This window comes from Schistocerca gregaria, chromosome 10 (genome assembly GCF_023897955.1).
Source record: "Schistocerca gregaria isolate iqSchGreg1 chromosome 10, iqSchGreg1.2, whole genome shotgun sequence".
Taxonomy (NCBI): Eukaryota; Metazoa; Arthropoda; class Insecta; order Orthoptera; family Acrididae; genus Schistocerca; species Schistocerca gregaria.
Genome location: NC_064929.1, coordinates 216,110,831 through 216,128,596, shown reverse-complemented (window position 1 = coordinate 216,128,596; position 17,766 = coordinate 216,110,831). Strand labels below are relative to the sequence as shown.

Here is a 17,766-nt window from a genome sequence, read left to right as displayed (position 1 = left end):
CAATTCACTGACCTATTTTGTTAATTTTGCTATCTAATTCTTTGAATTGCTCTTTTACTTCCTTATGAACTAAATCACATTGGTTATTGGCCTTATCCTTCAACTCCTGGGCCAAAATGTTTGCAGTGTTAGTTAATGTAGCTTCTATTTCCTGTTTGACATGTTCTTTTAACTCCTCTCTCATAATTTCTACCGCGATAGACAGTTCATTAATTTTTGGACCACTTTGTCAGATAGTTGCTTAATATTACAATTCATTTTGTCAGACTTTATTACAAAAAAACCTTTAAACCATTCCGGAGTCTCTGCAACCATTTTTCTAGTTATGACAGGCATATAATGGAAAAATTCTGTATTATGTTGTTACTGCACAGTTTTCTTAAATGTGGTAAAACTGAAACACTGTGTCATTGTCAAAAAGGTTTCCAAACTGGATTTCTGTATAGCTCACCCTTTCCAATGAATTGCACTCTACATCGTATAGCCGCTGCAACCACCTGTACTAAAATGATTTGTACTGCCTGGCACAGCCGATATCTTGAACACAGCGATAGATGGACTGCACTGTGTCGTACAGCAGCACCCCTGCATCCCTAGCGATGTTAAGATTTGAAACCTTCTTCTGCGAACCTACCAAGCAAGTCTTCTCCTTCAAACCACCTGAGAAATTACTCCGTCATTGTTAAAACATTCTTTTCTCATGTGTCGATATTGTTTACTTGACACACAAATAACTGAAATTGCTGTAATACTTGTATAATTGTGGTACAAGTATGGTTTAAACTTTGTTGCTCTTAGCAACACCATAATTTATCACTCATTGGATTTTAAGATTTTGTAAATTTATAGTTGTTTTATTCTCTTCCTCTTGTTTCATTGCTCCGTGTGCCAAATGAAGTGTATTCTGGTCAGTTTAGGGTTTTATGCAGCTACTGGCACACCTAGCAAGCAATTTTCTTGTATTCCACACCACCCATTTAATGTCTGCACATACCAAAACGAACACCTGTGCACAGCAGCATATGTTATACTTAATATTATTCTGTCACTACTATTTTCTCTTGTCCTACACAAATAAGTGTGAAATGTCATCTGTATACACCGCATGTAACACTTCAAAGTACAATGAGGCAGTTCCCTTTAGCAAGTCCTCCATAATAGTGACCAATGAAAGTAAAGTAGTTGAACTTTTGAGAATCATTCTAAAGTATTATAAATTCTTTTATTTAATTTGAATTGAAATTGTCTTCAATATTTCTTATACTTTACATAAATGTAAAGACAAATATATAAATAATAATTTTGTAGGTTTCTAAAAGTGACTAATTTGTCAAAACTGGTAAAGTGGGATAATATTCTGAATTCATTTATATGATTGAAGCCTGCTGCTTGTTGAGAGCTCATCTCACAACCTGTTCATCATCCTGGTGCACGATGAAGCGGTAAGGATTGCTGACAGAGGGACAGTCTGACAAGTGTAAGTGTCGAACCTCAATCGATAGCAATGTACGAAAGGCTTATGCAGGCAACCGAGGATTGGTGCAGAGAGACTTTACCCTATCAACTGATGACATGTCCTCCTCGTTTCCTACAATTCATTCGGAACTTTTGCCTATCGGCAGCCTTGAACTTCTCATTGTAATACCAGGCTCCAGACATATGGAATATTTCCCAGGGGTGCCATATGCATCCCTAATGACACAATAGATGCTGCAAGGATGTCCACATAGGTGTACATGTCCCATCCTATTGAGGGTATGGTTTTCAGTGTAAGGTGCATAAAACCCACTGAATTTTTGATAATGTACCTTTTTTCTTTTGTATTATGGAGCCCTTTGTTGGAAAATTAGAAAGTTTAAATAATGTTTTACTTACACTCGCAAAAAAAATGTAAATAGATAGAATCCAGAATGTAAAGAGAAATTGGGTGGAATGAAAAGACACTAAAGACATAGAGAGACCAAAGCAATGAGTGAGGGTACTGGCAGGATCTGCTGCGTAGAAGAGTTTAGAAGCAGCCAGGTAAAGGAGTTCTGCCTGGAAGTCAACACCCTGCTCGTGCTTCTTCCAATCCACTCCTATTGATGGTATGTGGTACTGGCAGAAGGCTTACTTGTAACTGTGTTTACACGAGTAAGACATGTAGCTTGCTGAAAACATTTTAATTCTGTACAAGATGACATAGGAGTGCCAAAGTTAGTTGAGTGGAATTGACAGTGTCTTCAAAAGAGATCGTAATGTGGACATCAGTTAAAGTAAAACAAGGTAGAGGAGTGTAATCAAATTTAATTAGGTGCCAGAACTGGAGTTGATGCCTCAGAACGTGTCCTCCCAACTGATCCCTTCTCTTAGTCAGATACCGCAACTTTCTCTCCCCCCCCCCCCCCCCCCCCAAATCTATTCAGTACCTCCTCATTAGTTACATGATCTACCTATCTGTATTGTTGTTGTTGTGGCCTACAGTCCTGAGACTGGTTTGATGCAGCTCTCCAGGCTACTCTATACTGTGCAAGCTTCTTCATCTCCGAGTACCTACTGCAGCCTACATCATTCTGAATCTGCTTAGTGTATTCATCTCTTGGTCTCCCTCTACGATTTTTACCCTCCACGCTGCCCTCCAATGCTAAATTTGTGATCCCTTGATGCCTCAGAACATGTCCTACCAACCCATCCCTTCTTCTAGCCAAGTTGTGCCACAAACTCCTCTTCTCCCCAATACCTCCTCATTAGTTATGCGATCTACCCATCTAATCTTCATCATTCTTCTGTAGCACCACATTTCAAAAGGTTCCATTATCTTCTTGTCCAAACTGGTTATTGTCCACGTTTCGCATCCATACATGGCTACACTCCATACAAACACTTTTAGAAGAGACTTCATCCTTTCAAGATACTGTCCAACTGCTCCTCCAAGTCCTTTGCCATCAATTACGGAATTACAATGTCATTGGCAAATCTCAACGTTGTTATTTCTTCTCCCTGGATTTCTTTTGTTTCCTTTACTGCTAGCTCAATATACAGATTGAATAACATTGAGGATAGGCAACAACCCTGTCTCACTCCCTTCCCTTTCATGCCCCTCACCTATCATAACTGCCGTCTAGTTTCTGTACAAACTGTAAATAGTCTTTCGCTCCCTGCCACCTTCAGGATTGGAAAGAGAGTATTCTAGTCAAAAGCTTTCCTTTCCCTAAATCTACAAATCCTAGAAACGTAGGTTTGCCTCTCCTTAACCTATCTTCTAAGATAGGTCTTAGGGTCAGTATTGCCTCACGTGTTCCAACATTTCTATGGAATCCAAAATGATCTTCCTCACATCTGCCAACACCTGCTTTCTTTAGAATTGGGATTATTATATTCTTCTTGAAGTCTGAGGGTATTTTGCCGGTCTCATACATCTTGCTCGCCAGATGGTAGAGTTTTGTTAGGGCTGGCTCTCCCAAGGTTGTCAGTAGTTCTAATGGAATGTTGTCTACTCCCGGGGGCTTGTTTCGATTTAGGTCTTTCAGTGCTCTGTCAAACTCTGCACGCAGTATCGTATCTTCCATTTCATCTTCATCTACATCCTCTTCCATTTCCACAATATTGTCCTCAAGTACATCGCCCTTGTATAGACCCTCTATATACTCCTTCCACCTTTCTGCTTTCTCTTCTTTGCTTAGAACTGGGTTTCCATCTGAGCCCTTGATATTCATACAAGTGGTTCTCTTTTCTCCAATCCCCCTGCGGGTTCGGGGGTAAGAATAGGCCCGCGGTATTCCTGCCTGTCGTAAGAGGCGACTAAAAGGAGTCTCAAACGTTTCGACCTTTTGTGATGGTCCCCTCTTGGGTTTGACCTCCATTTTTCCAAATTTTCGTTGTTTGGTGCGTGCCATTTGGGGAAGGACTCCTTAAGTGGTGTTTTTATATTGGTCCATCATGCACCAGCATCTTGCATGCTACCTCTTGTCGTGTGGCGGGATTTACACCCAACGTCTTCTGGGTTGCCTCCTCCTCGTCTTGTGCGCAATCCCCTTCTTAGCGCCCGCGACAACTGTGGACCCTTTTCAACACCTAAAATCCAATACGGTAGCCAGTCTGTTGTGGTGGGGTCGTCATGTACCCTCTTGGTGGTAGCCCCCTGACCACGCAGGGATCGCACTACAGATGCCAGAGCTGTTTCCTCCCCATGCCTGCCATGGAGTATGTGCCCATCTTGTCTGGGGCACAGGGACTCCGGGCAACGGGATATCGTCCAGGTACCTGTTGCTTTGGCTGGGTGGCGCCCTCGTTTGGAGTAGGTGGCATCTGGGCGGATGTAGCGCAATAAATCACACCAAGCTGGTGGTCGCACGGCCACCAGCATCTCTAAGCGAGGCAGAGTTGACTTTGATGCTGCGCAATATGACCCTCAGTTCCCCTCGTTGGCTGCGCCGTGGGAAGGACGCAGATCTAGTACCAAGCAGGAGCCTTATGTACAACAATACCTTGTCTGCAGCAGGACTGATGGTGACTCCTTTCTTACTACGAAGCCTCTGTTTTTGGTGGAACACGTGGAGAATAAGTTTGGGGAAGTGGCTGGGTTGTCTGAAATGAGGAATCGGTCCATCCTCCTCAAGATGTCCTCCCCAGCCCAGTCACGAGCCGTTGCTCTTGTGTGATAAACTGCGTGACATCCCTGTTACCGTCACTCCCCACAGTAGCTTAAATATGGCCCAGGGGATTATTTACCATCATAACCTATTGTTACAATCCGACGATGAGCTGAGAGCTGACTTGAAACGACGTGGTGTACATTTGGTCCGTCGTGTACATAGAAGACCCAAGACTAACAGGGTGACCACTGGTGCCTTTATCTTGGCCTTCGAGGGTGCTGTATTGCCTGAGAAGGTCAAGATAATAGTTTACCGTTGTGACGTCAAGCCATACGTCCCTCCCCCGATGCGGTGCTTCCAGTGCTGGAAGTTTGGGCCTCATCTGTGCCCCCTTCAGTGGGCCCTAGGGGCCGTGCATCTCTGTCTGCCCACCTAATGTCTGGGGGCAAGCCTTCCTCTGTTGCCCCTTAGCGGTTGGGAGCAAACTCTCTTCTGTCGCTCCCTCCATGCTTACTTCGGGAGTGACATCTGCTCAAAAACCGGGAGGCTCGATCCCTCCCTCTCCTTCTCCACCGGCGTTGCTTCTGCTGGTTCCTATCTCGCGGAAGGGGTCCCTCGGGGCTCTCCCTTCCTCTGTTTCTTCTCCTACCCAGCCGGATGTCAGCCAGTGGCTGAAGGTTCCGCCGCCTGCTGGTCGTAGGGCTTCTGCGTCATCGTCAGCCTCCGACGCTCCTTCAGAGAAGCTCTCCCAGCCCTCTAACCCTAAGGACAGACGCGAGAAGAAGGAACGGAACGTGTCCAAGAAGAAGGACATTCCGGCGGTTTCAGTACCACCTGCTGTAAATAGTTCTGGCTCCAGGGATGAGGTGGATATCCTCGGCTCTGCCGCGGATCTCGCCCTCACGGAACCCTCGGGGGGCCTTTCCTATGGACACTGCTGACTCTCCCCTGGTGGCAGCAGTTGGCTCTGAGGCGCCGTCTGCCTCTTAATTGCCTTCACACCCTCCCAGTCCCTTACTGCTTCCATTCTCCAGTGGAATTGCGGCGGTTATTTCCGCCACCTGCCTGAGCTCCAGATGCTTCTGAGTGTTCTCTGGATTGCTCTTCAGGAAACTTGGTTTCCAGCAATGCGGACCCACGCCATTCACGGTTATCAGGGATACTATAAGAACCGTGCTGCCTGTCAACGAGCTTGTGGTGGAGTTTGCCTCTTTGTTCACCACTCTGTCTGTAGCTCGCCAGTACACCTTCTGACGCATTTAGAGGCAGTCGCTGTCAGGGTTGAGCTCCTGCCGGCTATTACTGTTTGCTCTGTTTACATTCCTCCAGATGGGGAGCTCCCCCGGCATGTCTTGGCTGCGCTGCTGGCTCAACTCCCGCCACCATTGCTGCTTCTGGGCGATTTCAATGCCCATAACCATCTATGGGATGGGACTGTCTCCGATGACCGCAGTCGTGCCGTGGAGCATGTGTTGGCTCAGCTCGACCTTAGCCTCTTGAACACCGGTGCTCTCACGCATTTCAGTGTGGCCCATGGCTCGTTCTCGGCCATCGATGTCTCTCTTTGCAGCCCCGGACTTGTCCCATCCCTCCACTGGAGACTGCATCCTGACCTGTGTGGTTGTGACCATTTTCCCATCTATTTGTCACTGCCCCAGTGTCATTGTTCTGGGCGTCTGCCCTGCTGGGCTCTCAACAGGGCTGACTGGCTGGGTTTTTACTTCTGCTGCCACCATTGAGTCTCCCCCACAGGGTGACATTGACGAGGTGGTCCGTGTCTTGACCACTTCAATCATTTCTGCAGCTGAGGCTGCCATCCCCCGCTCTTCTGGACTCCCTCGGAGGAAGGATGTACCCTGGTGGTTGCTGGAGATTGCTGAGGCTATTCGTGACTGTAGGCGGGCTCTCCAGCATCATGGGCAGCACTCGTCTCTGGAGACCCTCATCGCCTTTAAGAGGCTCCGTGCCTTGGCCCGTCGTCTTATTGCACAGCATAAGCAGGAGCGCTGGGAGAGGTATGTCTCATCCTTGGGCTCCTGTGTCTCCCCCGATCCGGCGGATTTATGGATACCAGACCCCTATGGGTGTCCCTGGGATCTCCCTGCCGCCATTGCTGACCACCTTGCTCGCACTTTGCTACGACCTCTGCGACTGCAACTTACAACCCCCCCCCCACACACACCACCATCTTTCGCTCTCTAAAGGAGCGAGCCGAGCAGACGCCGTTATCATTCCACACGCGTCGTTCCTTTCAGCGAGAGGGAATTCCTCACTGCCCTCGCCGATTGCCCTGATACAGCACCAGAACCAGACTGTATCCACGCGCAGATGCTGAAGCATCTCTCCAGGGACTGCCAGACACACATCCTCACCATCTTTAACTGCATTTGGAGCGAGGGCCTGTTCCCGTCGCAATGGCAAGAGGGTGTTATTGTCCCCATCTTGAAGCCCGGTGCGGACCCACTGGCGGTGGACAGCTATCGTCCCATTACCCTCACTAACGTTTTGTGCAAGTTGCTCAAATATATGGTGGGGCGGCGTTTGGGTTGGGTCTCCTCGCTCCATCCCAGGGTGGCTTCCGTCGAGGCCGGTCTGTGCGGACAATTTGGTGCGGCTGGAATCTGCTATCCATACGGCCTTTGCCCGACGTCAGCATCTCTTTGCTGTATGTTTTGATCTGCGGAAGGCGTATGACACCATATGGTGGCATCACATCCTTGCTACATTGCTTGGGTGGGGTCTTTGTGGTCAGCTCTCGGCTATTCTTCGAACCTTTTTATTGAGCCTCTCTTTCCGGGTGCAAGTCGGTGCCGCCTCTAGTTCACCTTATATACAGGAAAGTGGGGTCAGGGCTCGGTGTTGAGCGTCTTTTTATTTCTAGTGGCCATTAATGGTCTGGCAGCAGCCGTGGGATCGTCGGTGTCTCCTTCTTTGTATGCCAACGATTTCTGCATCTCATTTAGCTCAACGACTACGGGAGTCGCCGAACGCAGGCTGCAAGTAGCCGTTCGCAAGGCAGCATCATGGACTCTGACTCGTGGTTTTCAATTCTCTGCAGGCGTCAGATGGTCCACCCCCATCCTGAACTTTACCTCGACGGCCACTTACTTGAAGTGGTGGACACTAGCCACTTCTTAGGACTCGTCTTTGATGCCCGGCTCACATGGGTTCCTCATATTACTCAGCTGAAGCAAAAGTGCTGGCGGCACCTCAATGCCATCTGCTGCCACACGTCTTGGGATGCAGATCGCTGCACGCTGTTCAGATTATACAGAGCCCTTGTGCAGGCTTGATTATGGCAGCCTGGCCTATGGGTCTGCATCACCCTCAGTGTTGACGTTGTTGGACCCCATACACCACTGTGGGGTTCGGCTTGCAACTGGCGCTTTCCGTATGAGCTCCGTGGATAGTCTACTGGCGGAGGCCGGGGTTCCCCCGCTGCGGATTCGCCGCCATCGACTGCTCGCCGACTATGCTGTACATGTGCATTGACCGCCGGGCCATCCCAATCATCGCCTGCTTTTCTGCCATGGTCCTCCACCTGCCCGAACGGCATAAAGTCCGCGTCAAGTCCCTGCTGTCGGAACTGGGGTCATTCCCTCTTCTGCCTCCCTTCTGGGTCCGTGCACCCACGCCTCCCTGGTGTAAGCCCCGGCCGGCCGTCCGTCCGTCTGTACTTGGCACAGGGACCCAAGGACTCAGTTCCGCCCGTTGCCCTCTGTCACTGCTTTCTTGCGCTCCTCGCCTCATTTTTGGGCTGTGAGACTGTCTATACTGATGGTTCCCTGGTTGATGGTCGTACTGGCTACGCTTTTGCTCACGCTGCCCTTGTTGAACAGCGCTCCTTGCCGGCTGGCTGCAGTATTTTTACTGCAGAGCTGGTGGCCATATTGCACGCTCTTGAGCATATGCGTTCCTGCTCAGGTACATCCATCGTCATCTGGAGTGACTCCCTGAGCAGCCTCCAGGCGATCGACCACTGCTATACCTCTTCTCCTCTGGTATCCTTTATTCAGGAGTCTGTTTCTGCCATTACCCATTCTGGTCGTTCAGTGGTCTTTGTTTGGACGCCAGGTCAAGTTGGCATCCTGGGGAACGAACGTGTCGAAAGGCTGGCCAAAGGGGCAATCGACACCCCAGCTTTGGAGATCGGCCTCCCGGCTCGTGATCTGCAGTTAGTGTTGCGCCGTAAGGTGCTTGGGATGTGGAATGATGAGTGGCGTGGCCTGATATCCCCGAATAAACTACAGGCTGTTAAGGAGACGACCGATGTGTGGCAGTCCTCCCTGCGGGCTTCTCGCAGGGACTCTGTCGTCCTGTGTCGTTTCAGCATTGGCCATACCTACCTGACGCAAGGCCATATTTTGCGTCTGGAGGCTCCCCCCTGTGTCGGTGTGGGTCCCGGCTGATGGTCACCCACATTTTGTCAGAATGTCCCCGACTGCACACCCTCCGGCAGTCTTTTAATCTCCCGGGCACTTTGCCTTTGGTTTTATGCGACGATGCCTCCTTGGCTGACGATGTTTTAAATTTTATCCGTGGTAGTCCTTTTTATGGTTCCATTTAGGGAGGTCCTGCACTTGTCATTTTCTGTGACTCTTGCCCTCGAGTCTCTCATAGTTGATTGCAGATTTTAGTGTGCAGTCAGATGGTTGACTCTTTCCCTTTTCTTTGTTCTCGTGGTCAGTCAACCAGTCTCCGGCCATCTTCTGTTTCTTTCTGTCTGGTGTTCATCTGTACTCTTCTTGTCTGTAGTGTCCGTTGCCGCATTTGTGTTCTTTCAGTGTCTGGGGGGGGAGTCTCCTTCCCCTTGGGGTTTTACTTGCTTTGCAACTTTTCCTCTCACCAGTTTTTTGGAATGGGGGACTGATGACCTTAGCTGTTTAGTCCCCCTTAAACATCCCAGCAACCACCACCATCTTTTCTCCAAAGGTCTCTTTAATTTTCCTGTAGGCAGGATCTATCTTACCCCTAGTGAGATAAGCCTCTACATCTTTACATTTGTTCTCTAGCTGTCCCTGCTTAGCCATTTTGCATTTCCTGTCGATCTCATTTTTGAGACATTTGTATTCCTTTTTGCCTGCTTCATTTAGTGCATTTTTATATTTTCTCCTTTCATCAATTAAGTTCAATATTTCTTCTGTTACCCAAGGATTTCTACTAGCCCTCGTCTTTTTACCTACTTGGTCCTCTGCTGCCTTCACTATTTCATCTCTCAAGGCTACCCATTCTTGTCAATTGTTCCCTTATACTCTCTACAACCTCTGGTTCTTTCAGTTTATCCAGGTCCCATCTCCTTAAATTCCCACCTCTTTGCAGTTTCTTCAGTTTTAATCTACAGCTCATAACCAATAGATATTCAGGAACCAGATTTTAAATTGTAAGACATTTTTCGGGGGCAGATGTGGACTCTGACCACAATCTGTCTAATCATCAATATGAAACCTCCCAGTGTCACAGCAATCTTTAACCAAATGTTAACTATGATCAAGATGTGCTCTGTGCAAAATTCTATCAGCCTCATTCCTCACTCTCATTCCATACTCACCTACTTCTCTTCCTTTTAATACTATCAAATTCCAGTCCCCCGTGACTTAAATTTTCAGCTCCCTTAAGTATCTGATTAATTTCTGTTATCTCATCATACATTTCCTCAATATGCATTGTTTTAAAATGAGGCCGCGTTCATTGTCAATATGTCCCAGAGATGGCAGCACCGTACGGCAGATGGAATTTTACCGCCAGCGGCGAGAATGAGAACTGTTTTAAATACTTAAAATTGTGACGTTTTCGTTTCTCGAACAGCGTGCAATCATTCGTTTTCTGAATTTGCGTGGTGTGAAACCAATTGAAATTCATCGACAGTTGAAGGAGACATGTGGTGATGGAGTTATGGATGTGTCGAAAGGGCGTTCGTGGGTGCGACAGTTTAATGAAGGCAGAACATGGTGTGACAACAAACCGAAACAACCTCGGGCTCGCACAAGCCGGTCTGACGACATGATCGAGAAAGTGGAGAGAATTTTTTGGGATCGCCGAATGACTGTTGAACAGATCACCTCCAGAGTTGGCATTTCTGTGGGTTTTGTGCACACAATCCTGCATGATGACCTGAAAATGCGAAAAGTGTCATCCAGGTGGGTGCCACGAATACTGACCACATGGCTGCCCGTGTGGCATGTTGCCAAGCAATGTTGACACGCAATGACAGCATGAATGGGACTTTCTTTTCGTCGGTTGTGAGACGTGGATGCCATTTTTCAATCCAGAAACAAAGCGCCAGTCAGCTCAATGGAAGCACACAGATTCATCGCCAGCAAAAAATTTTGGGTAACCGCCAGTGCTGAAAAAATGATGGTGTCCATGTTCTGGGATAGCGAGGGCGTAATCCTTACCCATTGTGTTCCAAAGGGCACTACGGTAACAGGCGCATCGTACAAAAATGTTTTGCTGAACAAATTCCTTCCTGCACTGCAATAAAAACGTCCGGGAAGGGCTGCGCGTGTGCTGTTTCACCAAGACAACGCACCCACACATCGAGCTAACGTTATGTAACAGTTTCTTTGTGATAACAACTTTGAAGTGATTCCTCATGCTCCCTACTCACCTGACCTGGCTCCTAGTGACTTTTGGCTTTTTCTAACAATAAAAGACACTCTCTGTGGCCGCACATTCACCAGCCGTGCTGCTATTGCCTCAGTGATTTTCCAGTGGTCAAAACAGACTCCTAAAGAAACCTTTGCCGCTGCCATGGAATCGTGGCGTCAGCGTTGTGAAAAATGTGTACGTCTGCAGGGTGATTACGTCGAGAAGTAACACCAGTTTCATCGATTTCGGGTGAGTACTTAATTAGAAAAAAAATTGGAGGCCTTAGAACTTGGAATGCACCTCCTACACGGCTTAGAATGTATGAGTAAACATGTTTATGTTTGTATATACATTCTGCATACTCCAGCACATTTTATGATCGCGTAAAGAATTTCGCATGTAAAGATGCTGCATTTCTACAAATACACAGATGCTATTATTTCAAAGAAGAGAGAAAGCTATTACACTATCAGTTAGACAGGATATGATTTAGAAAACAAATATTTGTGAATGTCAAATATGGATTTGTTATCACAATAAAATTTTTAAATTACTGGAGAAACTATGATTAGACATAGCTTTTTAGTAATTTTGAAGCTTTCTTTACTGTTGTCACACTGACCATTTTTTACCATTTTCTTGTTTAGGACATCCAGTGCCCTACTGAAGCAGAGAACAGTAAAGATATGGAGGCACTGGCCGAATTCTGAAGTCAAGACCTGTAGAATACAAATGCAGCTTCCTGCTCTGTGCTGGTCCCACAGCTGCTCAGCTCCAGGTACTGAGTATGTGTAGACACTGATAACGGTGTGACTAGTCGTCATCCTCCTGATCTGTGAAAAGTGCGCCAAGGCTGCCGTCCACCCTCAGGTGTGGCATCTGGCCAGTAATTCTGTCCAGGACATCTTGGTCTCCGTCACAGTATCCAATTTCCAGCTCTCTGTACAACAACACAAGTGGATGACAGGTATCACAACTTCCATGATGACATAAATAAAATAATGGAATAGTTACAGCACATTTGGAAGAATCATCCGAAAACTTGTAAAGGGGTTTGCAGTCACTTACCTAACAATGAACACACTTTTGCCTCACACAGGTGGATGGTAGGCAAAATCAATTGAGAAGTGCTGCTGGCGCTAATGAATGAAGAGACAGTAGGCCAAGTCTGGGAAGAGTTCAAATTTTATGCCAGTAGAGTGCAGGTGGAGACGTGAGCTATGGGTTGTGTTGTGTCGGCTGAGTGAATCCCCACCACTGTTACATTACTGATCTGTGACATGTCATATTCCCCACAAGTGTTTTTATTAAGGTCTTCTCAGTGTGCAACATATTTCCGTTCACGTTAACCGTGCCAGTCACAGTTTGGGTTGCAGTGAGGATTGTGTGTGGTAACTTGTTACAGCATGTGACGCAATTCCAAGAATTCTGATCTGTGACGAGGTTAAGCGTAACTAACAGTGTGAGACAAAAGTATTGTCTGCCTCATATTGTGTCTAAACAGAATTTGTAAGTCAAACAATGTGAAATATTTTGGTACTGGTTATTGCAAAACCCTTAATCACTGTGTGAACATCGCCGAGTAGCCACACCCTGATTAGAAACGGCTCCTGAAGCAGCTAAATCTGATTAGCATTTACCTGTCATGTCAAAATTAAAGCTAGGCTATTGTTTTGATTAATAACAATCAACACTATCTTAATTGGGAATGTTTCATCCAAGCTTGTCATGAAAAAATGATCTCAACCTTTGGTGAAGAATAGACTGCAGAAGACAATACTTCATTTAGGTGCCTTATTTCCTCTTGGCTTGTTAAATGGAAAGTATACACAGCTGGCACCTTACTACATAAAGGAGGCTATAGCTGACAATCAAAGGCATGACTGACATGTAACTGTTCGTTAGTGAGGTTGCAGTACTGCTTTTAATATTGTTAGAACACAAGGAAGCGACGAGACTAAATTTCCATTGTAGCGAAATGAAATACATTTGTAATGTTGCTACATAACTGTAAATCAGGCATTCGCAGTAAATATTAACTTAGTGTGGAAATAATGTGATAAATTCCCAGTGTTGCACATATGTAACAAGGGGCATTACAGGTTTAATTCAATTTTGTAATAATAATAATCGTTATGCCAGAGCCACAGAAATTAAGGAAATAGTTACGGGATCAAACTTGAAACCTGCCATTTTGAAAAGAAATTGGCAAACCTCTTGAAGTATTCTGTGAACACCCTGGCATTCACGAACCACAGGTTGAGACAAATAGGAAACATGTGTTAAATAGCATGTACATGGGGAAATACACTCATATATAAAAAATATGAAGTGTAGGGATGTTTCATATGATGAGAATAATGATGTGAAGAGAAGTTATGGAGAATAGAGGCATGTTTGTGTATTTCTTAAGGTAATTAAGGAGGATTAATAGATGTGGAAGGACCATAGTTGAACAGTGATTGGTACCTAGTTTTAGAGAGGTATATGTAGTGGAGTTTAATGAGAGTGAAGAGGTATAAGATATATTTTAAGAGCTAATGGTTGAACACTATCATTTTTTTTTTTTCACGCACATTTTCCTGTTTGTATCTGTATGTACATATTTATATTGTAATGATGGTAATACACTCCATGGAAATTGAAATAAGAACACCGTGAATTCATTGTCCCAGGAAGGGGAAACTTTATTGACACATTCCTGGGGTCAGATACATCACATGATCACACTGACAGAACCACAGGCACACAGAGACAGGCAACAGAGCATGCACAATGTCGGCACTAGTACAGTGTATATCCACCTTTCGCAGCAATGCAGGCTGCTATTCTCCCATGGAGACGATCGTAGAGATGCTGGATGTAGTCCTGTGGAACGGCTTGCCATGCCATTTCCACCTGGCGCCTCAGTTGGACCAGCGTTCGTGCTGGACGTGCAGACCGCTTGAGACGAGGCTTCATCCAGTCCCAAACATGCTCAATGGGGAACAGATCCGGAGATCTTGCTGGCCAGGGTACTTAACTTACACCTTCTAGAGCACGTTGGGTGGCACGGGATACATGAGGACGTGCATTGTCCAGTTGGAACAGCAAGTTCCCTTGCCGTTCTAGGAATGGTAGAACGATGGGTTCGATGACGGTTTGGATGTACCGTGCACTATTCAGTGTCCCCTCGACGATCACTAGAGGTGTACGGCCAGTGTAGGAGATCGCTCCCGACACCATGATGCCGGGTGTTGGCCCAGTGTGCCTCGGTCGTATGCAGTCCTGATTGTGGCGCTCACCTGCACGGCACCAAACACGCATACGACCATCATTGGCACCAAGGCAGAAGCGACTCTCATTGCTGAAGACGACACGTCTCCATTCGTCCCTCCATTCACACCTGTCGCGACACCACTGGAGGCGGGCTGCACGATGTTGGGGCGTGAGCGGAAGACAGCCTAACGGTGTGCGGGACCATAGCCCAGCTTCATGGAGACAGTTGCGAATGGTCCTCGCCGATACCCCAGGAGCAACAGTGTCCCTAATTTTCTGGGAAGTGGCTGTGCAGTCCCCTAGGGCACTGCGTAGGATCCTACAGTCTTGGCGTGCATCCGTGCGTCGCTGCGGTCCGGTCCCAGGTCGACGGGCACGTGCACCTTCTGCCGACCACTGGCGACAACATCGATGTACTGTGGAGACCTCACGCCCCACGTGTTGAGCAATTCGGCGGTACGTCCACCCGGCCTCGCGCATGCCCACTATACGCACTCACTCCAAGTCCGTCAACTGCACATACGGTTCACGTCCATGCTGTCGCGGCACGCTACCAGTGTTAAAGACTTGTGATGGAGCTCCGTATGCCACGGCAAACTGGCTGACACTGACGGCGGCGGTGCACAAATGCTGCGCAGCTAGCGCCATTCGACGGCCAACACCGTGGTTCCTGGTGTGTCTGCTGTGCCGTGCGTGTGGTCATTGCTTGTACGGCCCTCTCGCAGTGTCCGGAGCAAGTATGGTGGGTCTGACACACCGGTGTCAATGTGTTCTTTTTCCCATTTCCAGGAGTGTAAATAGGATGACAATTCTGAGATATAACTAGCTATTGAGGTTAGTGCAAGCATTTTTTTAACTCAATACAAAAATGTTAATCACCATGTAAGAAAAAGCACAAGCGATTGTCAAATTTTGTTTTATTCAATGTGTAATTTTGATTTATAGAGGCTTGTAATACTTTTTAATCAACTCCTTGTGGACTTTTCTTGATTAATTATAAATTAAAACAGGCATTTGAAAAAAAAGAAAAGTAAACAAAAATAGCATAGACGGGTCTTAAAACCGGGTTGTCTGGACCGGAGACTCACTCACTCGCTTGCTTGCTTACCACACAGCTCACTTGACACACTAATGAAACTTTATATACAGGAACTGTAACAGGCAATATTTCAAAAACGACACCACATTGGCACCTACAGTTTCAAGGTGTGATAGGTGCCTACACACTCTATTAGCAGGCGAAGTGGGAGCTCATAACGCGCTGCATCTCCCAGAAGGTCCCCTCGTGAGTGAATCCCCACCACTATGGATCAACCCTCGGCATAACAGTACCAATTCGTGACATCTGATATTACAAATGTTTTTTCAGTGCCGTAGATTCATGTTCACATCAACCAGGCCAGGCACTCTGACTTGTGGTGAGATTAACCGTAAGCAGAAGCACGAGACAACAGTGCTGTGCCTCGTATTGTGTCTAAAAAGAATTTGTATGTCAAACAATGCGAAATATTTTATCATTGGTTATTGCAAACCCTTTATCATATCATTGTGTGAACATTGTTGTAGCAGCCACATTCTGATTAGAAATGACTGCTAAAGCAGCTAAATCCAATTAGCATTTATCTATTAGGCCATGGTCACATCAAAATTTGAGCTAGGCTCTTATTAACCAAAATAACAATTGACATCATATTAATTGAGAATGTTTCAAACTGCACGTTACTTCTCTACACAATCACCATCCCGATTTATGTATTTATCACACCTCTTTAACAAGTTGACAAATTCCATCAGTATTAAATTCTGCTATCTAAGATTGCAACTAGGTGAAGTTCTTCATAGTAGCTGAGTCTCTTTCTCATCTGTACAAAAAGATGGAAACTGGTACAAGCCCAGTCTAGGCTGTAGGGCACGCATTCAAAAAATGTCCCATTCAAACTGACACGACAAATCTCGTGTTTGGTAGACCGAATGGTCTTGAGGACTGTCATTCATAAATGGAATCCCAGTAGTCGAGACACCACATTGCTCATTTTGAATGATAATGTAGAGTAATCTTAAAACCTTACAGTACACTCAAGAATTAACTGTCCACGTAGCATACAACCAACAAACAGAAGTACATTAAGGTCCAAAAAGATGGTATCCTAAACCTCTCTAGTCAACAGTTCGGAGTGATTTTTTATGACCTGTTAGGGTAGGCAGTATGACCACACACTAGTGTCTGCTATTTAGTTTGCACATTAACATCAGAAAGATCTTGTGACTGGTCACAATTCCACTCAGAAGGGCTTGTCCTTGAGAAACATTCAATGTTGACTTTTGTCATTCTCAGAAAGAATCTTTGGAACCAATGAGCATACTACTTGGATCTCCTGCAGAAATGTAAAATGTCGTCCAGCCTGAAGTTTTTTTTTTTTTTTTGTCCAGGTGGAGATCCACTTCTGTGACCACTGAGAACATTTGTCCTTACACTCTTAAACTAATGACTCCACTGACAAGCAATACCTGTACGCTTCACATTTGGTCAGTATAAGGAGTAAACTTTGTGATGAATGTCAACAGATTTTTGCCACTAATAATGTATTACAGTGTGGGTTTCACACTTGGCGAAATTATCAGTTATGTCACTCACATTGAATGACACGCAATGGCATAATGTCCAAGTCTGCAGAGCAACTGTTGCACTTCACCCACTGCTTCACAGAATGCTTGAAAGCAGAGGTTACTTTCTGGATAGCCTCCGCTCAATACACATGATTAACATTACATTTGCATCTCTCTCATACAGACATACTCCTGCCACGTAGATTACTACACTACTATGAATCTAGTGTTACCTGAGGTTCACCAGACTGCCAGGAAACTTGTCAGATGGTATGGCCCAGCAGATACACTCGTGGAGGTATAGCCGGCGCAGCCCTGACATTTCGAGGATACAGTCCACACTGGGTTTTAACTTTCCAAATTTAGTGTAGGTGAACTCCAAGGTGTGCAATGTAGTCAGCTTAGCAATGTATGACATGCTTTTTCCACCAAGACATGAACAAGAATTAATTTTTAATCTGAAAACAGTAAAAGTGTCTTCTTTTAAGACTGGTAATATTAAACATTTGAGCAGGAATCTTATATATATCTGCTTGTGTCTATGTATGTGCAGATGGATATGTGTGTGTGCGAGTGTACACCTGTCCTTTTTTTCCCCTAAGGGAAGTCTTTCCGCTCCCGGGATTGGAATGACTCCTTACCCTCTCCCTTAAAACCCACATCCTTTCGTCTTTCCCTCTTTCCTGAAGAAGCAACCATCGGTTGCGAAAGCTAGTAATTCTGTGTGTGTGCTTGTGTG

The 17,766-nt window shown here is 46.1% G+C and overlaps 1 long non-coding RNA gene across 1 annotated transcript in view; it reads left to right on the top strand.

The window, feature by feature from the left end:
- LOC126293337 (uncharacterized) overlaps positions 1-16,844 on the top strand; it is a 78,482-nt gene extending 61,638 nt beyond the window's left edge. The window contains exon 2 of the long non-coding RNA XR_007552272.1: positions 11,810-16,844. This is a non-coding gene — a long non-coding RNA (uncharacterized LOC126293337). The remainder of the gene's footprint in view (positions 1-11,809) is intronic.
- Positions 16,845-17,766: the final 922 nt, after the last annotated feature.